Below are 20690 nucleotides of genomic sequence, written 5' to 3'. Positions count from 1 at the left end.
AAATATCAAACACAAGCTAGACTCACACAGCATGCCTGATCACTTTAATAAAGAAAACAACGGAAACCCCAATCTCCTAACATTCACAGCAATAAAGAAAGTGAGAACAACATGGAGAGGCGGCAACTACCTACGTTCCATGTCACAAGAAGAAACCAGACAGATCTACAAACTGAAAACCCTCACACCTAAGGGTCTCAACATCGACTTTGAGTTTTAAGAATTCTTGAAAGAATGAACCCCGAGAGAATGAATAAAGCTATATATGTGACCCCTACATACATACCATCCTGGCTACGCCCAAACACTTCTGAACTTGGAAGCTAAGCAGGGTTGGGCCAGACCAGTAATGAGTTGGGAGACCTCTCATGAATATCTGGTTATGTAGCAAATGTCACTACAAACTGAATTCTTCTCACACTTAGGGGTACAAGCACAGTTACTAAAAAGAGACCGATATCTATCAACCAACATACAATATAGGCACAATAACCACTATAACGTGGAAAACCATCATCAAAACTACCCCACCTAGAACAACAAAATTATCACAATACTCTTGACTCCTCAGTCTCCAAAAAATCAAAAAAATCAAAATGTAATTGCAAATACAAATATCATTACAAACAACTAATATACCATGAACTAAATCTTCAATCACTGTGTCAGGATAGGGGTCCCTCTCCTGGGGTAGATGGACTCCCTCTTTACACACACAGCAGCTGGAGAAACAGGACACAGTTCTGGGGTTCTCGCGCAAGCTGGACGGAGCCAGTCTTTATTGTGCCAGACACATTAACAAAAATAAAATATAAACAAAATCCTAGCCTGTCTGGGCTCTAACTAGTCAGCAGATTCCCTCACTATCAGAACACTAAAAAAGTTCACGTCCAGTATTTACAGGTTTGTATCAAACAGCATCTCAGAGCAAGCTAGCCTGCGGGCCTGCTCTCCCAGGTGTGAGACACTCAGCCACAACTAAAGCCTGCTTATATCAGCCATTTCCAGGTGCAAGCACTAATGAGCCTGCTACCAGGCTGAAAAGCCCAACACCTGGAGTGGCCTGTGGATGGAGCCCTCCCTCTCCTCACATCCACACCCCCAGGACTCATTCCAGCTTTTCACCAAAGCCGACATTTCTAGTCTGTTTTGTCAAACAGATTTCTCCTGGGGGTTTCAAAACACATACAGGTATATGACAGGAATCTGGGACACACATAGAAGCCATTCCAAACTTTTCCAGTGCTTCTATCACATATCCTCCCTTTGTTTCGACCTGTGGGGTGGAACAATTGCAGCCCCCAAACAATGAACGCATGACAAAGCATCTCCATTGGCCAGCTGGCTTCCTGGCCTGTGTTCTACCAAAAATTTTAAGTTTTGCAATGCCAAGAACCACCTTGTTATTCTCCCATTGCTCTCCTTGTTCTCTGACATCCACTTCAACTGGGCATGGTCAGTGATCAGCCTTACTTTCCTTCCCACCAGGTAGTACCTGAGAGTTTCAAATGACCATTTTATAGCCAACACTTCCTTCTCGACTGTAACATAGTTTCTCTCATGTACATTTAATTTCCTGCTTAGGTAAAAAATAGGGTGTTCCTCACCTTCCTTGCTCTGGGACAGGACCACTCCTATACCTACTTCTGATGCATCCGTTTGCACAACAAACTCCCTGTCAAAATCAGGAGTCATCAGAAGTGGTTGGGAACACAATGCTATTTTCAACTCCTGAAAAGCCTTCTCTGCTTCAGGACTCCATTCCACCATGACTTTCTGTTTGCCTTTGGTAAGGTCAGTCAGTTTGACTGTAATGGTGGGAAATTGGGTATAAACCTCCTAAAATACCCAGTAATCCCTAAGAAGGCTCTCACCTGCTTATTATTCAGGGGTCGTGGCCAGTTTTGTATTGCCTCAATCTTATTAAGCTGTAGCTTTATCAAACCTCTGCCAATGGTGTATCCAAGATACTTTACTTCTTCCATCCCTAGACAACACTTTTTGGGTTGGCTGTCAAACCTGCCTTATAGATGGAGCCCAACACTGCTTGTACTCTGGGCAAGTGAGACTGCCAATCAGGACTATGAATGACCACATCATCCAGATAAGCAGCAGCATACTGTCTATGGGGCCTTAGAATCATATCCATCATTCTTTGAAAGGTAGCAGGTGCCCCATGTAGCCCAAAGGGCAACATCTTGTATTGAAACAACCCCTCCGGTGCAGAAAAAGCTGTCTTTTCTTTGGCATTCTCAGTTAACGGCACTTGCCAATACCCTTTGGTTAAGTCAAGAGTGGTTAAATATCTGGCTGTCCCTAGCCTTTCAATTAGTTCATCCACCCTAGGCATTGGGTAGGCATCGAACTTTGACACACTGTTCAATTTCCAGAAGTCATTGCAGAAACGCACACTCCCATCAGGCTTTGTAATAAGCACAATGGGACTTGACCACTCACTATGCGATTCTTCAATTACATCCAACTGTAAAAATGTTTTAATTTCTTTCAATACTGATTCTCTTTGGGCTTCTGGTAACCTATAGGACTTTAGGTTAACCATAACCCCTGGATCAGTGATTATGTCATGTTTAATGACCATGGTTTTTCCTGGTATGTCAGAAAACAGCACCCTATTTCTGATCAGAAATTCCTTAACTTTCTGCTGTTGAATTGCTGACAGGGTTTTTGTCACTGTCACTTCGGGAACCACTGGCCCTGCGTTTACTGGAGAGGCTCGGATGGCTGACAGTGCTGCTCTATCCTTCCAGGGTTTTATAAGATTTACATGGTATATCTGTTCTGGCTTTCTTTTCCCTGGCTGGTAAACTTTATAATTGACCTGCCCCACTTTTTCTAAAATTTCAAAGGGTCCTTGCCATTTAGCCAAAAGTTTACTTTCAACTGTGGGAACCAACACTAACACTCTGTCCCCAGGAGCAAAGTTGCGTAACTGAGCATTACGGTTGTATACCCTCTGCTGTGCCTGTTGGGCTGTTCCAAGTGCTCTCTCACTATCGGCACCACAGCAGCAATTCTTTCTTACATTTGGGAAACATGCTCAATAACTGTTTTATACAGACTGGACAGCCCCTCCCATTTCTCTTTGGCAATGTCCAGTAACCCCCTTGGGTGTCTCCCACATAAATTAAAAGGTGAAAAACCAGATGGAGGATTGGGGAACCTCTCTTATGGCCAACAACAAATAAGGCAACAAGTAATCCCATTCTCTCCCATCCATGCCGACTACTTTTCTTAGCATATGTTTTAACATCTTGTTAAACCTCTCCACCAACCCATCGGTTTGGGGGTGATAGACTGAAGTTCTTAACTGTTCAATTTTGAACAGGCGGCATAACTCCTTCATGACTTTTGATATAAATGGGGTACCCTGGTCAGTCAGTATTTCCTTAGGTATTCCCAACCTGCTAAAGACATGGACTAACTCTCTAGCAATGGACTTGGTTGACGCATTGCGCAATGGTATCGCTTCCGGGTACCTGGTAACATAATCCGTTATCACCAGAATATATTGATGGCCCCTGGCAGACTTCATTATAAGTCCAACTAAATCCATAGCTATTCTTTCACATGGCACCTCTATAATAGGTAATGGGACTAGTGGACTTTTAAAATGTGGTCTGGGAGCATGATACTGACATTCAGGACAGGATGCACAAAAGTCAGATACCTCTTAATGGACTCCGGGCCAGAAACACCTCTGCAAAATTCGCTCAGTGGTTTTCTCTACCCCCAGGTGGCCTGCCGTTATATGAACATGAGTCAGATCTAACACTGTTCTTCTGTATGCTTTGGGAACTATTAATTGTTCCACAATATCTTCCCCTTTCTTAGTCACCTGATACAAAAAATCCTGACATACTGCCATGTGAGGATATGACAAAGGACTATCGGGGTCTATGGGTTTACCATCGATCACTTTGACATTCTCCCTGGCTTTTACCAGAGTAGAGTCATTTAACTGCTCCACGGCAAAGACCTCTCTTCTGACCTCTAAATCAGGCAGACGATCAACTGGCTCAATAACACTTCCCACCTCAGTGGGAGGCACATCACTTGGCGAGCCACAATCACGCTCTGCATTCTCTAGTTCGCCAATCATACTAGAAAAAGGGAGCATCTCTGACCCTGAAGAAACGTCTTCTGCTACTACATCAGTAACCTTCTCAAATGGGTCAGGGTGGTTTACCTCTGTAAAAAATCGGCTTTCCCACAGCTTCCAGAAGTGAGCAAAGTCTCTCCTCAATATTGCATCATACATTAAGCCATGTACTAAACCCACAGAGAATATTGCGGAACCACATGGTGTTTCTATGTTCACTTCCACAGTCACATAATAGCAAGTGTCCCCATGTATGCAGGTCACACCAATAGTTTCCCCCTTACGCTTCAAGGGGTTCACCAGGTCAGCTTACATAAGTGTAACCAGGCTACCAGAATCTAACAGCACCTCTACTCGGTTGCCTTCTACAGTGAGTACACACATGTGCTTATCTGTCTCAGCCTGCTGGTAAGCAGTACAGGCTGGCTGTGCAAAGAAAGACCCCCTGTGGTTGACTTGAGCAGTATCACATTGCATAGGTTCAGAGGTAAGTGAAAAATTAGCCGCAATATGGCTGAAACCACCACATCGGAAACACTGAGTCATTATTATCTAGTCTTTTACTGGGTAGGAACCTTCCTGGCCTGGCTGGCCTGTCTCCAGGTTCCACACCCTCAGTCTTAAGTACATTCCATCGCCCAGCACCCTTCTCCCCTGGATCAGTCTTACCAATGTCGATGGGAGTTCGCCGATGAGCCATCGGGGCTCGGTGGTGCAGACTCAACAGCTCCTCAGCTGCCACATACCTCTCCACCAGTTCAACTAACTGGTTTGTGGACTTAAGGTATGCATGGCTCACCCACTTGCACAGAGTTGCAGGTAACGATCGTAGATACTGGTCCATCATGACTCTTTCCACGATCTGTGGTCCTGTCAGCATCTCGGGCTGTAGCCATTTTGTGGTTAGATAGACGAGGTCATGCATCTGTGAGCGTGGAGGCTTTTCCATTTGGAGCTCCCAGCGGTGGACTCATTTGGCACGAACAAATGTGGTGACTCCCAAGCGAGTTAGGATCTCCCGTTTTAGCTTCACATAGTCCTTTGCATCAGTCAAGCACAGTCATAGTAGGCCTTTTGTGGTTCTCCAGACAGGAAGGGTGCCACAAGACTTGCCCACTGTTCCATGGGCGGTTCTCTCAAAGGCCGTGAGATACGCCTCCACATCATCACTTGGAGTCATCTTCTGTAAAAAATGACTGGCGCGTATGGAGCGAGTGTGGTTTGGAGGGTCAGTGGAAGCATCTCCAGACCGGGCTACTAGGTGTTGTACCACCTCTTTTATGGCCGGGCTGTTTTTCCTTGCTGCAATTTCAGTGTGTGATTGCCCGCATTCTCCTCCAATTGTGACACAGTCAGGATAGGGGTCCCTCTCCTGGGGTATATGGACTCCCTCTTTACACACAGCAGCCGGAGACACAGGACACAGTTCTGGGGTTTTCCTGCAAGCTGGACGGAGCCAGTCTTTATTGTACCAGACACATAAACAAAAATAAAACATAAACAAAATCCTAGCCCATCTGGGCTCTAACTAGACAGCAGATTCAGAACACTAAACAAGTTCACGTCCACAGTACTGGGGGTTTCAAAACACATAGGACAGGAATCTGGGACACACATAGAAGCCATTCCAAACTTTTCCATTGCTTCTATCTCACCACATACTGCTTAAATACTCAACATATGTCTATATGTTCACTACAAATTCATTATACCCAATCCCTTATACTAATTCATACTTAGTTATTTATTCATTTGCTATATTTATTATTATTTTTTCACACATTATTCCGACATTTAGGAATTTTTTATCTGAATCTAGTATATTTTCTATTTTTTTTTATCTGTTCTGATTTCGCCAGAATATATATATTTCAGCTTATGCTGGCAATTCACGATCTAATGATTTGCCATGATATGCATGTATCTGCATATGCGCAATTCTATATGCACATACATAGGCTTACAGGATTACCATAATTTGTATATTCACATCATATATAAGTATGTCATGTATTTATATTGTAAATACCAAAAATGGTATTCAATCATGGATGGAGACCCCAACATCCAAACAACAAGGACTACAAACTTTGAAAGAATCTACTACCACAGTTAAACTTAGGCTGGTCCCCAATGAGCAATCAAGGAGGAGCCAATTAAGCCTTTAAATAAAGGATTCCTTGCAAGACCCATCCTTACACAGCCCTGACGAAGCCCGCACAAATCTCAGCTGGTGATACGCATTGGCCACGCCCCATTTACCTGCCGGACTTGCCGGACGGACCCCAGAGACAACTATACCGGCGGTGAGATACAGTGCACGGTCACCGTCGGAGCGCCCAAGGAAGCAGCTGCCGTAATCCATCCCAGGCAGCAGCCACACTGCGCACAGGCAATCGGCACTCAGCGAGTACAAGGAGGCCACTTCCACATCGTGGCACACGACTATGCCACACCAACATCCAGAAATCAGACTGCACAGCAGGACGAGGTAGGGGGTGCATGCACCCACTTACAGACATTAGCAACACTGCACCCAATGCAGTGCTCAGTAGCCACTGCTACCATCCTTAAGACTGTTGTAAAACCTTTGTGAATAAGACCATTCTGTGAACCACAGCGTTCCATACAACAACTGTGAACTTTCTCATTTATACATTGTATCAATAATATTGCTCTTCTAGATAGGACTGCTCTCAAGCAATATGATCCTAATTGATTTTATCCATTCCATATTTACCCATTTTATACATTGTCAGTACCTTCCAATTTGATCCAGTTGTACAACATCTTTGGTCATTTTATATTTTAGATTTTATTACATATCTATTAAATGTTTTACCAATCAGATTAAATTTGCATACTTTTTACATTCTTTGTGTAACATATATTTTGTTATGCTAGGAACTAGACACACCACCATATTGATCACATTCTTCTTTGGTGATATTGGGAAAATCACCAGTGTCTAAAGCCACAACACTAACTCACCTCATCCCCCACTCCTACTTCCAAGTAGCACACATACACCACCCAGCTGCATATATAGGTATTACATACAAATGATGCTTCTTCCATGAATATTGTCCCTGGCTTTTTCTTCATCAGCCAATATGTTTGTTCCAATTACTTTTATATTTACTTATCACTAACCACACAACTTATTCCTTATTTTACATAATTCATACTTTGCACTTATCCACCCAGAGTCATTTATATCAATAAATGTAAAATAGAGGGAGTACTGTATGTGTCCCCCTAAAGTTAATAAACATTTATGGAATTAGAAATATCAAACAAAACAATTTATTGATAAAAGGAGCAATCAAAAATGACAAAGATAATGAAAAAGAAAGATATTCTTTAATATGTACTCAGTAACTCTTTAGACTGCATTCAGAATATAAATAGTACAATGACAAATACTATCAAAATCTGGGTATATCCATATAATGATTTAATTCTGGTACAAAATGTCCCTCTCAGCTTATAAAAATTACCCTGGATAGAATGAGCTCTAATCACCAGGATACAGGACAGAACACTCTGTTTAAAATAGGACTAATAGCTGGCTGCAAAAATTAGAGCATAGATATAGACCAATTAATTGATGTATCAGTCTCTAATGTGCTTTCCAGACTCAGAATAAAGATCAATGTTCTGTGCAGAAAAGGAACACAATGATAATGCATAAGTAGAAGTGCTAGCGCTACGAGATAAACTGTGATTTGATAAACGACTAGATGTTAATAATATTATTGATTATGGTTTTCTTACACTGGGACGTATGTGAATAAAGATAAATGGTGAATGTTAATCAGGGTGTAATCCACCTATTAAACTTAAACTTAAGGGTGGGTGTTCTTATGACAAGGTCTATTGTCCTGGTGTGATCCACCTAATAAACTATGGGGTGGGCATTCTTATAATGAAGATTAATGTCCTGGAAATATATATAATATATGGGGCCTGGGTTTGCAATAACTTTAGGCAGGATGTTCTTATACAGCCAGTTGTCAGTACTTCTATTGAAAGTCACTGATGAGGTACTCCAAACAATTAATTCCCTTCATCCACTGGTATATTTCAGTCTCTGACTCACCTCCTCAGACGTCACCATATGAGGAAAAGAGAGAAACCGGAGCATCAGGTGCAGGCATGCAATGGTGCTGTGATACAAGGTAGATTGTGCCAACTTACCCAGCTCCTGTCGCGAATTCACAGATGCGCCTGCAGTCCCTGCTCCACGGTCCAGTGTGTGCGGGTATAGGGGTGGGTGGTGGTCTGGCTAGACCATATATACACTATGAACGTGGATGTATGGGAATAAAACTGTATTTATTGCCTGTCCACACACCTAGGTGCTGCAAGTGGTACAGGTAATTTAAAAATGGCAGTAATCACGTATACATATATAGTATTGCCAATTATACAAGTTCAGGGGTATAAAGTCTGTAGGTGTTAGGTAGGTCCCCAACGCGTTTCGTCCCCTGTAGGGACTTTTTCAAGGGTAGGTGGTCTGGTGGGCACAATGCACTGCCTTAAATACCTTAATTTTGATCCACATGTGGTGTTCATCATGCTACTTCCGGTTCGCGGTAACCACTGTGCGCTGGTCCCGTCACTAGAGTGTGCTAAACCCTCTACATGGTGAGCTAACTGCGCATGCTCCATGCGCTAACTGCAGACACTTTATAACATAGTAAGGTGCGGTAGATCTAACTGTCTGTGCCACAGCGTGTGATGCAGCTACCTTGGTCTCCCCTGTCTCCATAATGTGGGCGGCCATTTTGGGTGGGATTTTTTTCTTATATTCAGTAACTATAGAACCGTGCTTCCCGTGAAGAGGCATTGTGTGCTGCAGGATAATTCCTTGTTCCCCTACAGACTTTATACCCCTGAACTTGTATAATTGGCAATACTATATATGTATACGTGATTACTGCCATTTTTAAATTACCTGTACCACTTGCAGCACCTAGGTGTGTGGACAGGCAATAAATACAGTTTTATTCCCATACATCCACATTCATAGTGTATATATGGTCTAGCCAGACCACCACCCACCCCTATACCCGCACACACTGGACCGTGGAGCAGGGACTGCAGGCGCATCTGTGAATTCGCGACAGGAGCTGGGTAAGTTGGCACAATCTACCTTGTATCACAGCACCATTGCATGCCTGCACCTGATGCTCCGGTTTCTCTCTTTTCCTCATATGGGTGACGTCTGAGGAGGTGAGTCAGAGACTGAAATATACCAGTGGATGAAGGGAATTAATTGTTTGGAGTACCTCATCAGTGACTTTCAATAGAAGTACTGACAACTGGCTGTATAAGAACATCCTGCCTAAAGTTATTGCAAACCCAGGCCCCATATATTATATATATTTCCAGGACATTAATCTTCATTATAAGAACGCCCACCCCACAGTTTATTAGGTGGATCACACCAGGACAATAGACCTTGTCATAAGAACACCCACCCTTAAGTTTAAGTTTAATAGGTGGATTACACCCTGATTAACATTCACCATTTATCTTTATTCACATACGTCCCAGTGTAAGAAAACCATAATCAATAATATTATTAACATCTAGTCGTTTATCAAATCACAGTTTATCTCGTAGCGCTAGCACTTCTACTTTTGTTTATCATTTATCCATATGAGGTTGGGATACCTCCTTTGTGTCTAGCAGCTAGAGGTAAAACTACATTCCTATAGCGCGAACCACTAAAAAGCACAATGATAATGCAAGCTTATTCAGATCGCTGTTTCTAATAAACAGAAACATGGCCTAGTCAGCAGGATCACCATTGATATCACATTTAGTAAACCACTGACAGTTCTGAGGATAGAATTTATATGCTATACAGCCAGGATTATATTTATCAACTGGCAAACTAGAGTAGCAAAAACGTTCCAAGCTTGACCAATAAAAAGCCAATAAAACTGGTTCTCACGCATTTCTCCACAGTTTTTGTGTGGTTTCTTATGGTGATTCAAACCAGGTGAACTAATAAAAACATGTCTTGATGTAACAATTCTGCAACCTATAAGTTACATGGTCTAAATAAATAATGTATAATTTAAAAAAAGCAGTGTGAGTGGCAGTCTATGCTACCCTATAACTAATAAGACCTTTGTATCCAAACAACTTCGTGTAATCATTTAAAAAAAGAGTTATAGTTACAATTAGAATCCTGGTTTGTAGCACTGTATGTCTATTTTTAATGTTTATAACCAGATACGTAAATGCTGTTCAGGTTCTAGCTATACCAACAAGTGTTATCTTAGAAATCTATAAAGGGTCTTTTGCGAGTAACCACAGAGAAGCATTGCAAAAATATTTTAAAAAATAAATTTCTATTGTGTAGAGTTTAATTATTGTTTATCACTATTGTATCATTAAGCTTAATAGGGAAAGGGATCCAAGAACAAAATTTCAAATAAATGTCATGCTTACCTAACAGTTTAACTGTATCCACTGGATGTGTATGTTTTATATGTTCAATCCCATGTATTGTCCTCTTATGACACCATGTTTTGCAAACTGGATACTAGTAATGAAAGCTATGGAAATTAGTAGCATAGTGAAGTTTTAACTGTTTTATTGTAACAAAACGTAGTCCAGACAATACAGGGTATAAACAAACCAAGGGCCTGATTCAGAGCCGCTCGCTCTGAATCAGGGCCGGGCTTTTTTTTTTTTGAAGCGACCTCTTGGCCACTCGCATAGCTATGGGTGACCACCCACAGCTATAGCAAGCGGCCATGATGATGGTCGCGATGGTCAAGACCATCGCGACCATCGGGCTTGTGACAAGACCCTTGTGGTAGGGTCTCATTCATCGCAAGCCCCAGAGAGCTTTCGGCTCTAACAGAGCCGGAAGCTCTCCACTGACATCACTCGTGACGTCAGTGGGGCCGCCCCCAAACGGCAAGCGTTCCCTCGGGAACGCCTCCATTTGGGCAGCCACCCCCCGGCCCGCCCACCAAAGGGGGCGAGCTGTCACTCAACATCGACAGCTCGTCCCCTTTGGTGCGAGACCTGGAGCGACGGATTGCCCATCGCTAGCCGGGTCTCACGCATGCGCACGACGGAGCCGGCTTCGTCGTGTGCGTGCGCCGTGGGCCACCATCGACCCGGTTGTGAGCGCTCAGCGCTTGCGACCAGGTCTGAATCAGGCCCCAAGTTCAGTGTAGCTGGAAACTTTGGGTATGGCTGGATAGCAGCTGAACTGAGCAGACGGTCTCAGGCAAAGCAGAAAAAAACATAAAATCAAGTAAACTTAACTTCTGGCAAATTCAGACAAATTGTGAGCTAGAAACAATGGTAATCTGTCAGGACCAAGGAACCAGCATTGGTTGTCAGGCATAAGAATATGAAATCAGTGGCTGGAACATGGATGAATACATCCAGTTAAAAACAAACAATGACCAGCAAGGTGCATGGTGAGGAGCAGGAATACAACAGTGACATGCAGTGAAGTCAATGGTTGGGGAGGCACACATAGAGATGAGTCTGAGTGCTGGGAGCGTGTCTCACCCCCTACCCCTTGTAACTCACCCATCACTACACTAAGCTTCAGTGTCCACTGATTCTCCTACCTGCATCACTGTGTCTTGATCTCTAAACACTTCAGTGTACTTCCTGGTCACATGACACATCCAAGGTGTCTATCAGTGCTCAAGGCACGCCCCCCAATAGTCAGAGGCATGCAAAGATGATGTTTATAAGTTATAAGTATCTTCTTTGTATTATTGTATTATTCTAATTATTTTTATATCACATCTCAGGAATATGACAGGGGAGGCTCTGCCTCCCTTGCCTACGCTGACTGCACATCCCTGGAATACAATAGTCAGAGAGACAGGTGCAGGTGATTAAATGAGAATGAGAGACTTTTGCATGGGAGTAGAAAATGTCCGAATACATGAGCAGCATCTCTGGTAGCACAGAGGTACTGCAGGCCAGATACAAAATAAAGACAGAGGACGCTAAACCGTGGATGCACGCTATGGGCGATTATCGTCCATCTGCGCATGCGTATGTATCGCAGTGCGCATGCGCGAACCAGTCATTGCGATCGGGAATCGTGCGCTCTTAACACAAAGACTGAGCGCTACTTTGACTGACAGAATGTGCCGTTTGTGGGTGGTAACAGGGGAAGGTGCTTGTGAATGGGGGAGTGGTGCTGCGAACGCAGGCGTGTCTGGCCGTCAAAACAGAGTTTTATGGGTGTGCATAATTAGCATGGAGGCATCATTGTACATGTCCCTTGGTTTTATTGTAGCCTGCAGTGATCGCAGTGCTTGTGGCGGGGTAGAGTCTACCTCAAGCGCTGCGTGCAGTTCTGATGGCTCTCGATGGTTCTGATTAATCACACACTTCCTGGAGATGACGTGTGTTAAGAAAGAAAAGTGGGCGTCTTTATACCGGCGTGCGCTCACTCTGCTGTCGCTCTCTAAGACATAGAGGGCGTCCTTACACCAGACAGTGCGTTCGTGGAATTTGCATACCCGGCCCCTTTTGGCAGCAAGAGAGCGCAGCTTAGTGTCCGGGTCTGAATTGACCCCAGAGTTCTAACACACCATCATGACAACACAAAATATGTTGAAGTGTGTTTTCTATCTCTTAAAAATGTTCGGTCTATACACCTAAAACCTTGTGTGGAATGTACAGTTTGTTTGTCAAATGTATTGTGCTCCACATATATTCTCAACCAAATAGTTTTCATGTGGACAGACAATTAATACAACTTTCAATTAAATATTTATCTGAATTACTTCAAAGTCTACCAAAACTACAGGGCCATAACTAGGGAAGGGTGAGTGGTGCCACCGCCCAGGGAGTTAAACCTACGGAACGGCACCATCGCTGCCCCATGGCATGTACCCTAAGATCGCAGGATGTCTGGAACAGTGACCTGCAGTCTAGTAAGCTGCATAGAGCTGTCCGCAGTGGCATCAGCTTCTTCCTAGTGTTATAGGCCTCACCCCCTCAGAATGACATCACATGTTTAGGGGCAGGGTTGGCACAGAGATTCCTACTCTGTTATAGCACTGCAATACTACATGTAATGCATGTTTTTTTTGCATAACATTCACAACCCTGACTAACTTGTGCCAAGCCACAACTCATTGCCTTCCGCCACACCTGCATTTTGTCACTAGCTGTCTTGACTCTAACATAGAAAGGAAACCACTAATGATTCAGAAATCATCATTACATTTCATCAAACTGTGCAGGTTAGTATCATTACAATGAATTGCTTTATACCCATTATGTAACGTCATACAATATCAAACAGCAAACAGTCTAAATATATATCACCAGAATATATCTAATATAACACAGATAACAATTTTATCTATATCATCATTCTTTTGCCACTCTTGGATGTACCACACTTCCCTGGAATACGTAAGCCATGTAGCAATATGGGGTACACTTCTTTGTGCTTATTGAAAAATGACCAATGGATGATGAGAAAGCGTATGCACAGACACATCAGGTCAGGCTGCCTATCCTTAAGCTTATGAAATACCAACAGTCGGGATCCTGTCGGTCTGAATCCCGACGCCGGGATCTCGTTGGTATGCTAACCGTCCCCCTCTCCCTACCCTAACCCTCCCTCTTTGGTGCCTAACCCTAACCTCCCCCCCTAGTGCCTGAACTTAACCTCCCCCTACCCGCACACTAAACCTAACCCTCCTCCCTTAGTGCCTAACCCTAACCCTCCCACTAGTGCCTGACCCAAACCGTAAACCTAACCCTCCTCTCTTAGGGCCTTATTTACCAACAAGTTTTATCAACAAAACCAGTGATAAATTTCTCTGTGTATGATAAATGGTGCTCCAGCCAATCAGCTCCCAACTGTCAACTGTTAGAAAAATGACAGTTGGGAGCTGATTGGCTGGGGCATCATTTATCATACACAGTGAAATGTATCACTCGTTTTGGTGATAAAACTCATTAGTAAATGGGGGCCTTAGTGCCTAACCCTAACCCTGCCACTAGTGCCTAACCCTAACCCATAAACCTAACCCTCCCCTCAACACTGCTACTCACCTTTCGGCATCCCGGCGGTCGGGATACTGGCGCCAGGATTATGACTGGTGTCGGTATTCCAGCGCTGGTAATGTAAGCATCGGCATCCCGACCGCTGGCATGCCAAACGCAATATTATTGGAACAAAGGGCCTGATTCAGAGTTGTATACTATAAGCTTCGCTGCTGCGTCTTTGGCCTAAATATGCTAATGCAGCAGTAGGCATTTAAAGAAAAAAGATGCAGTATCAGATCATCATTGAGACCATCAGCTTACTCAGAATGACCATCGGAACACCTCTGCCGGAGACAAAAAATCTGCACTGAAAGATGTAGACACTGGCCTCTGCATGCCAAGAAAATGCTGCAACTTAGGGGGCACTGCGAGCGATCTCGCAAGACCCATTTTGCACATGCACAGTACAGCGTCATGCACATGCCCAGTTCCCCACTATCTGACTTTTATGGAAACCAGAAACCATCGGGTTTGCGTTCAAGTCTGAATCAGGACCATAGTTAGGGGCAGCCCCAAAACGAGTTCCTATTTCAGACCTAGGACTAGGAAGTTAAGTGGTCCCTAGGGCATGATGTATCAAGCAGTGAAATAAGTGGCCACGTTGTCCATAGCAATCAATCAGCTTCTACCTATCATTTTATAGACTGTATTTCATAAATGCTACCTTGAAGTAGATGGTTCAGTTTTACTCGGATATGATCTAAAAAACAACATCTTATTGGCTTTCCGGGTCTCACGGTTTTGGATAGCCATTAAAATAAATACAAACTTGCACTGATTTGTAGAAAAAAATGTGTAAAAACCAAACCTCTCATCTCTACCATCTCTACCAACTTCTCCACTGGCCCACTTCTCTATTCCTGTCACTGCTTGATACATCACTCACGTCCCTCTAGTTTGAAATATTGTAGCCTTCTCTTGCAAGTAAAGATCACATTAGTTGGTTGACCAAGGTGATCCTAAGATTTATTAGGTAATAAAATCTAAAATCTGCCAAAGCCCTGAGTGCAAATCTAAAGTTACGTCAAGTTTGACAGTAGATGGAATGTTAGTTAAATAAACCTAAACTATGTTAGAAAACAAAGCACTAACTATAAATATAGCCTAATGTTAATCTGATAATTAAGCTACTTGAATTCTCTTGTATGTGCTACTAAATTATGAAAGCTACACTTACAACGTTGAAAAAGGAAGGGGCCCAATTTTTTGTTCCTGGCGCCCTTAAACTTTACAATATTTTGTAAGTCTGTGAATATAAGCTGATTATTTGTTTTATCAGATGTCAGCAGCATAACAAGGCAATATGTCTTTATGAAGATACTCAGCACATATTTATCCATAAAAAATTATTGTATTTAAAAACATATGCAGTGACATGAGCTCTGGAAGGAGCCTATCTCTGCGATGTGTAAGATTCAGAGAATGTGCCCACCTAAAAAAGAAGGACTTCTACTGTGGGGCTAAGAAACATGAATTCTGAATACAATGATATGTGTAGAAACACAATTCAAATTCAGAAAAGATTAGGAAATCACAGTGATAAGGTCACAAACCCCAACAGGCTCTTCCTGGTGCAGATTCCATGAGATTACCAGATCTCACGGCACTTCTGCCTGTAGCCAAATCTCACAGCAGTCATTGCCAATTAGGTCTGTCAGAGGTATCTGGATACAGGGTGCCCAAGGGATGGATGCTGGGTACTGATAGGGCACTAACTCTATCCATCCATTCACCTCTATGTTGGACAAAGGAAAGTGACTATGCAGACCAACATCATCCTACAGGTCCATGAGGTCAAACAGCCCACACTCAGCCTAGGGAGAAGATCTGAGGAGCGGCTGAAGCAGTTTCAAAGGTAGTGCCTTGTTTAGATCCACAATTCCTAGTTACTCTAAGTATAACCATATATATCTCTCAGTGCATTATGCATCATGACATCTGCTGCAGCCGTGTTTTCACTCAACTGTATGAAAGTTCCTGCATTTCTTCCTGCATAATTATATTCACACCAGACAGTTTTCAAGTACTCTGTCTGCAAGTCTTCAACTTGTTATTATGCATAAAAAGCAATACATTCAAATCAGAACTTGCATCACTGAGAGGTATTTATTCAGTTCAACCACACTATATCTAATGAGTTTCAGTTCCTCTAGTGATGTTATCATTGTTATTGTTACATGACCTCTGTTGTGTCCTTCAATATAGAAAAAATATTTCTCCATAAAGCTCTTTCAAGAGTCCTTCACGTGCCTTGTGCTTTCCATTTCTTTTATTTCATTCTTGCTATGGATTTTGCTAATCTGGTCTGTGTCATTGTACCCGCTTATCCAACATATCATTACAAATGTGTCAGGTAGGCGTTCCGCACCTTACATAGGACCCAAAGATAATTTCTTGATAGCTGTTTTGTGGTTGGAATCAATTAAGGGTAGAATAAGGTTCTACAGCAGGCAGACCCTTGATTTAGTACCTACTGTATAGGGTCTGATTTGTGAGGAAAAGGGTTGTGGCCTGGACTATTCAATTACACGCCCTTTACCTCGCGCTCTAAATCTGTGGCTAATGAGCGTTAACCCATAGATTCCGGGATTAGTAACCGTAGCTATGAATAATACAATTGTGGCAGCCTTGATAAGGACAGAAAGCCCTACTCAACGTGGATTTCTGTTCGAGCCTCAGGTTGAGGTGAACAGAAATTTGTGTTAAGTGGAGCCTGCGGGCTTATCGCGGGCTGCAATTGAATAGTCCCGGACACTATTTGGAGGCTAATTGAATACAGCCTATAGTGATCTTTGGTGTTATAGTAATCATTTTGAGTATGCTGACAGGGGATGTAGTTAGCATCTCAACAGTCAGAATCCTGATGCTCACTATACCGGCTGTGGGATCCTGATGGGTCAAAATACTGACAACTTCAAATGGTAATTATTAGGAGGAGGATTAGGGTTAGGCTACGGGAGGGGAGGGTTAGGGTTAGGCTTAGGATGCGAGGTGGTGGCTTAGGGTTGGAGTTAGGGTTAGCTTTAAAATACTTACTGAAAATTACCGGCATTTTCACCGTCGGGATGTCACTGCGGGCATTCTAACCATTGGATTCTGACCGTCAGGATGCTCTACCCAGCCCACTGACAGGACAGAACCTATGGGCAGGGTGATGGGCTCTGCTAATGTCATATAAATTTTGCATTATTTATGAACATTGAGTAACATAAGCCTGGCAGAGCTATCTATCCTTAATAAATACCCGAGGTGTTTATACTGCACACTGGATAGTGGGCAACACTATATTTTATGGTGATTTGTCTATGTGATCATATCTGTCCCTTTGCATTTATTTGAGTTGTTATTTTTCAATTCTAAGCATTAAAACTAATACAGACAATAAAATTGTCTAAAATATTTGTATTTTTATTTTCAAAGACCAATACAAATTAGCGTTTGAGTACAATATGTTCAAAACAAAATTAATTAACATAAAATATGCTACTTAAACAATATGGTCATTGTAATTGGCTTTCCATAATGAGAATATTAGATATTTCCTAACACTGTAAATTGATTAAGTGTGTAATTCAGTACTGCATTCAAGAGCATACATTGCACATATCATTAATCTAGCAATTATGTATTGTTTTTATGGTAAGTGCATAATTTAATGATTCATCCAAGGTAGAGAATGATACAAAATATGATATTAGCAACATTTTATGGGAACTGAAAATTCAAGATGTGCCTGGTTAAAACCACTTAATTTAAAATGGTTATGTAACATTATACAAACTAAAGGGGCTAAGAAAAGAAAACCCAATGTACTTGATTTTATATCAAATACATTACACATATCATAAAGGCAACATAAAAATGTCATACTGTACGTAAGTAGACTGAAAGGGACAATTATTGTTAACTAGAACAATTCATAGTGGATTTCCCAGGACACTGACTCACAACACTCACCATATGCTTATTTGCTTTAAATATGCAACAGCAGAATCACTTGATACTCTAGAGGTTATTAAAGGGAAGGTAAAGCTTAAATCTGCGTAATTATGAAAGATCAAACTGCATTATTAACAAGTATATATATTGTATATACAGTATACAGTATGTTGTCTGATATGAAGGTACCCATTTAGTATCTAAACATGTGCCTATTTACTAAACTGTGGTCTGAGATGAAAATTACAGCTTCCAAATATGGATATATGGGTTAATGTAAATGAATGTATGCACTTTTATATATGTTTTTTATATTTTCCAAGCAAAACATACTGGATGACTAGCACCCACATCGAGGCAACAGAAAATGCAAGCAAATATAAATCCTATATTCTAATCCAAGATGTTTTATTATAACATCAAAAAGTGAGTGTAACAGAACAACAAGACGTTTTGGGGGCTCGCTCTCCTTTCTCCACATCTATAATAAGCACTGACATTACCATATATGGGGGGGCCTATTCATCATTGGGGGAGGGTTGTTTACATATTGAGTAGCAGCAGTGGATACTAAAACAACAAACAATTCAACATTGCTATGGTGCCAAGACAGCTGATTTGAAAATGACTGTCTCCCCAGCAATATCCCCCTGTGCATCTCAGTGCCATCCCCCTGCTTCTCTCCAGCCCTATCCTTCTGTGTCTCCCCAATGCCATCATCCTATGTCTCCCCAATGCCATCATCCTGCATCTCCCCAGTGCCATCATCCAGTGTCTCCCCAGCACCATTATCCTGCGTCTCCCCAGCACCATCCTCCTGCCCTAGCACAGAATAACCCCCCTCCCTCACAGGAAGATCATCATCTCTCCTTAACACAGATCATTTTCGCTTAGCACAGAATAGGCCCCTCCCCAACACACAGATCATAATCTCTCTTTAGCACAGAATAGACCCTTTTCCCACAGACAGATCATTTCCCCCTAGTACAACAGATCCCCCCTCCCTCTCAGACAGAAAGATCATCAATCCCCCCACACGCAGACTAGTACAGAATAGCCCCACCATCCCACTGAGACAGATATCCATCTCCCTATCAGCCAGTCTTTAAAAAAAGAAAATGTCCTGACTCCTGCAGTAGATGCCGATGCAATATAATCAGACTCACTCAAACTCATTTGTCTGTCTGAGTCTCATAGGCAGCCAGCCCGATTGTCTCCACTCCATCCCCTGTGAAATTCCTCCGTATCTCCATTCCGCCCTTTGATTGTCTGAACTCTGGGCCTGATTCAGAGCTGAACGCTCTGACCAGAGCGCTCGCTCTGAATCAGGGCCCTCCTACCTTTTTTTGGAGCGTCCTCATGGACGCTCGCATAGCTGTGGGTTACCACCCACAGCTATAACGAGCGTCCATGATGATGGTCGCGATGGTCTTGACCATTGCGACCATCGGGCTTGCGACGGAGACCCTGCGGTAGGGTCTTGCTGCCGCAAGCCCTGGAGTGATTTTGGTTCTATCAGAGCCAAAATCACTCCCACTGACATCACTAGTGATGTCAGTGGGGCCGGCTTCAGACGGTAGGCGTTCCCATGGGAACGCCTCCGTCTGGCAGGCACGCCCCGGCACGTCCACCAAAGGGGGCGTGCTGTCAATCAACATCGACACCACGCCCCCTTTGGTGCGAGACCCGGAGTGACAGCTTGGCTGTCGCAGTCCGGGTCTCGCGCATGCGCACGACGGAGCTCCCTCCGTCGTGCGCATGCGCAGTGGGGCAACATCGACCCATTTGCGAGCGTCCTTTGCTCGCGAACGGGTCTGAATGACCCCTTCTGTCCCCTGTGAAGTTAAACTAACCACGCTGGCAGGCAGCAGCTGACAGCGGCCCTGTGACTTACCTGCCAGCCACAGACCCACTCTTCCTTAACTAGGCACTACTGTGGGCAGGCTTGGAATGGCCTGCCGGGGAGCCGGGGTATTCCCCGATGGGCCCCACTAATTCTAAGCCCCTCCCTCTATCATGGGAGGGCAGGGCTTATAAAGCTGCCATACTTGCACTCAGTGGGGTGTTTCAGAGTAAGCCCCCCCCCCCTTCGTGCTGACCAATTACCAGCGTGACCTTTTTTTTTATGGGAGCAACTCTGTGCGGCAGCTGCCTGCTCTGCCTCTTATCCACACTGAGAGGTCCAGGCTGGCTGACTGTAGGGGGAGCTAAACCGGCAAGGTGCAGCTCCTCCCAGGCAGTTCCCATGGGGGATTGAGCAAGCTGCTGAGAGCTACCACTCGGTGACTGATTAACTGCAATCCTGGTGGTGTGCCCTAGAGCCACAGGTGACAGGTGCGTGTCTCTCGTGTCGGAGGTGCTGGCGGGGGTGAGCGATGGTGGGGGGTTTCGAGAGTGGGATGCTGGGGGGGTGAGAAGATCTTTAAAAATGTATGCCAGTTGTGTTTATGTGCCTGCATTCTTTGTTTTTAGGTGAAAGAATGTATGTGTGTGTTTGTGTTAGTGAGGGTCTGTGAGTCAGTTAGTGGTGTGCGTGTGTGTCAGTGAGGGTGGGTGCGTG

The 20690-nt window shown here is 43.4% G+C and overlaps 1 pseudogene; it reads left to right on the top strand.

Moving 5' to 3' along the window:
• The first annotated feature begins 272 nt into the window (after positions 1-272).
• On the top strand, positions 273-391 carry LOC148526778 (5S ribosomal RNA; annotated as a pseudogene).
• Positions 392-20690: the final 20299 nt, after the last annotated feature.

The sequence above is a fragment of the Taudactylus pleione genome, unplaced genomic scaffold (genome assembly GCF_031769625.1).
Source record: "Taudactylus pleione unplaced genomic scaffold, aTauple2 ptg000093l, whole genome shotgun sequence".
NCBI lineage: Eukaryota > Metazoa > Chordata > Amphibia > Anura > Myobatrachidae > Taudactylus > Taudactylus pleione.
The sequence above is the reverse complement of the archived record's forward strand: the minus strand, read 5'-3'. Positions and strand labels throughout refer to the sequence as shown.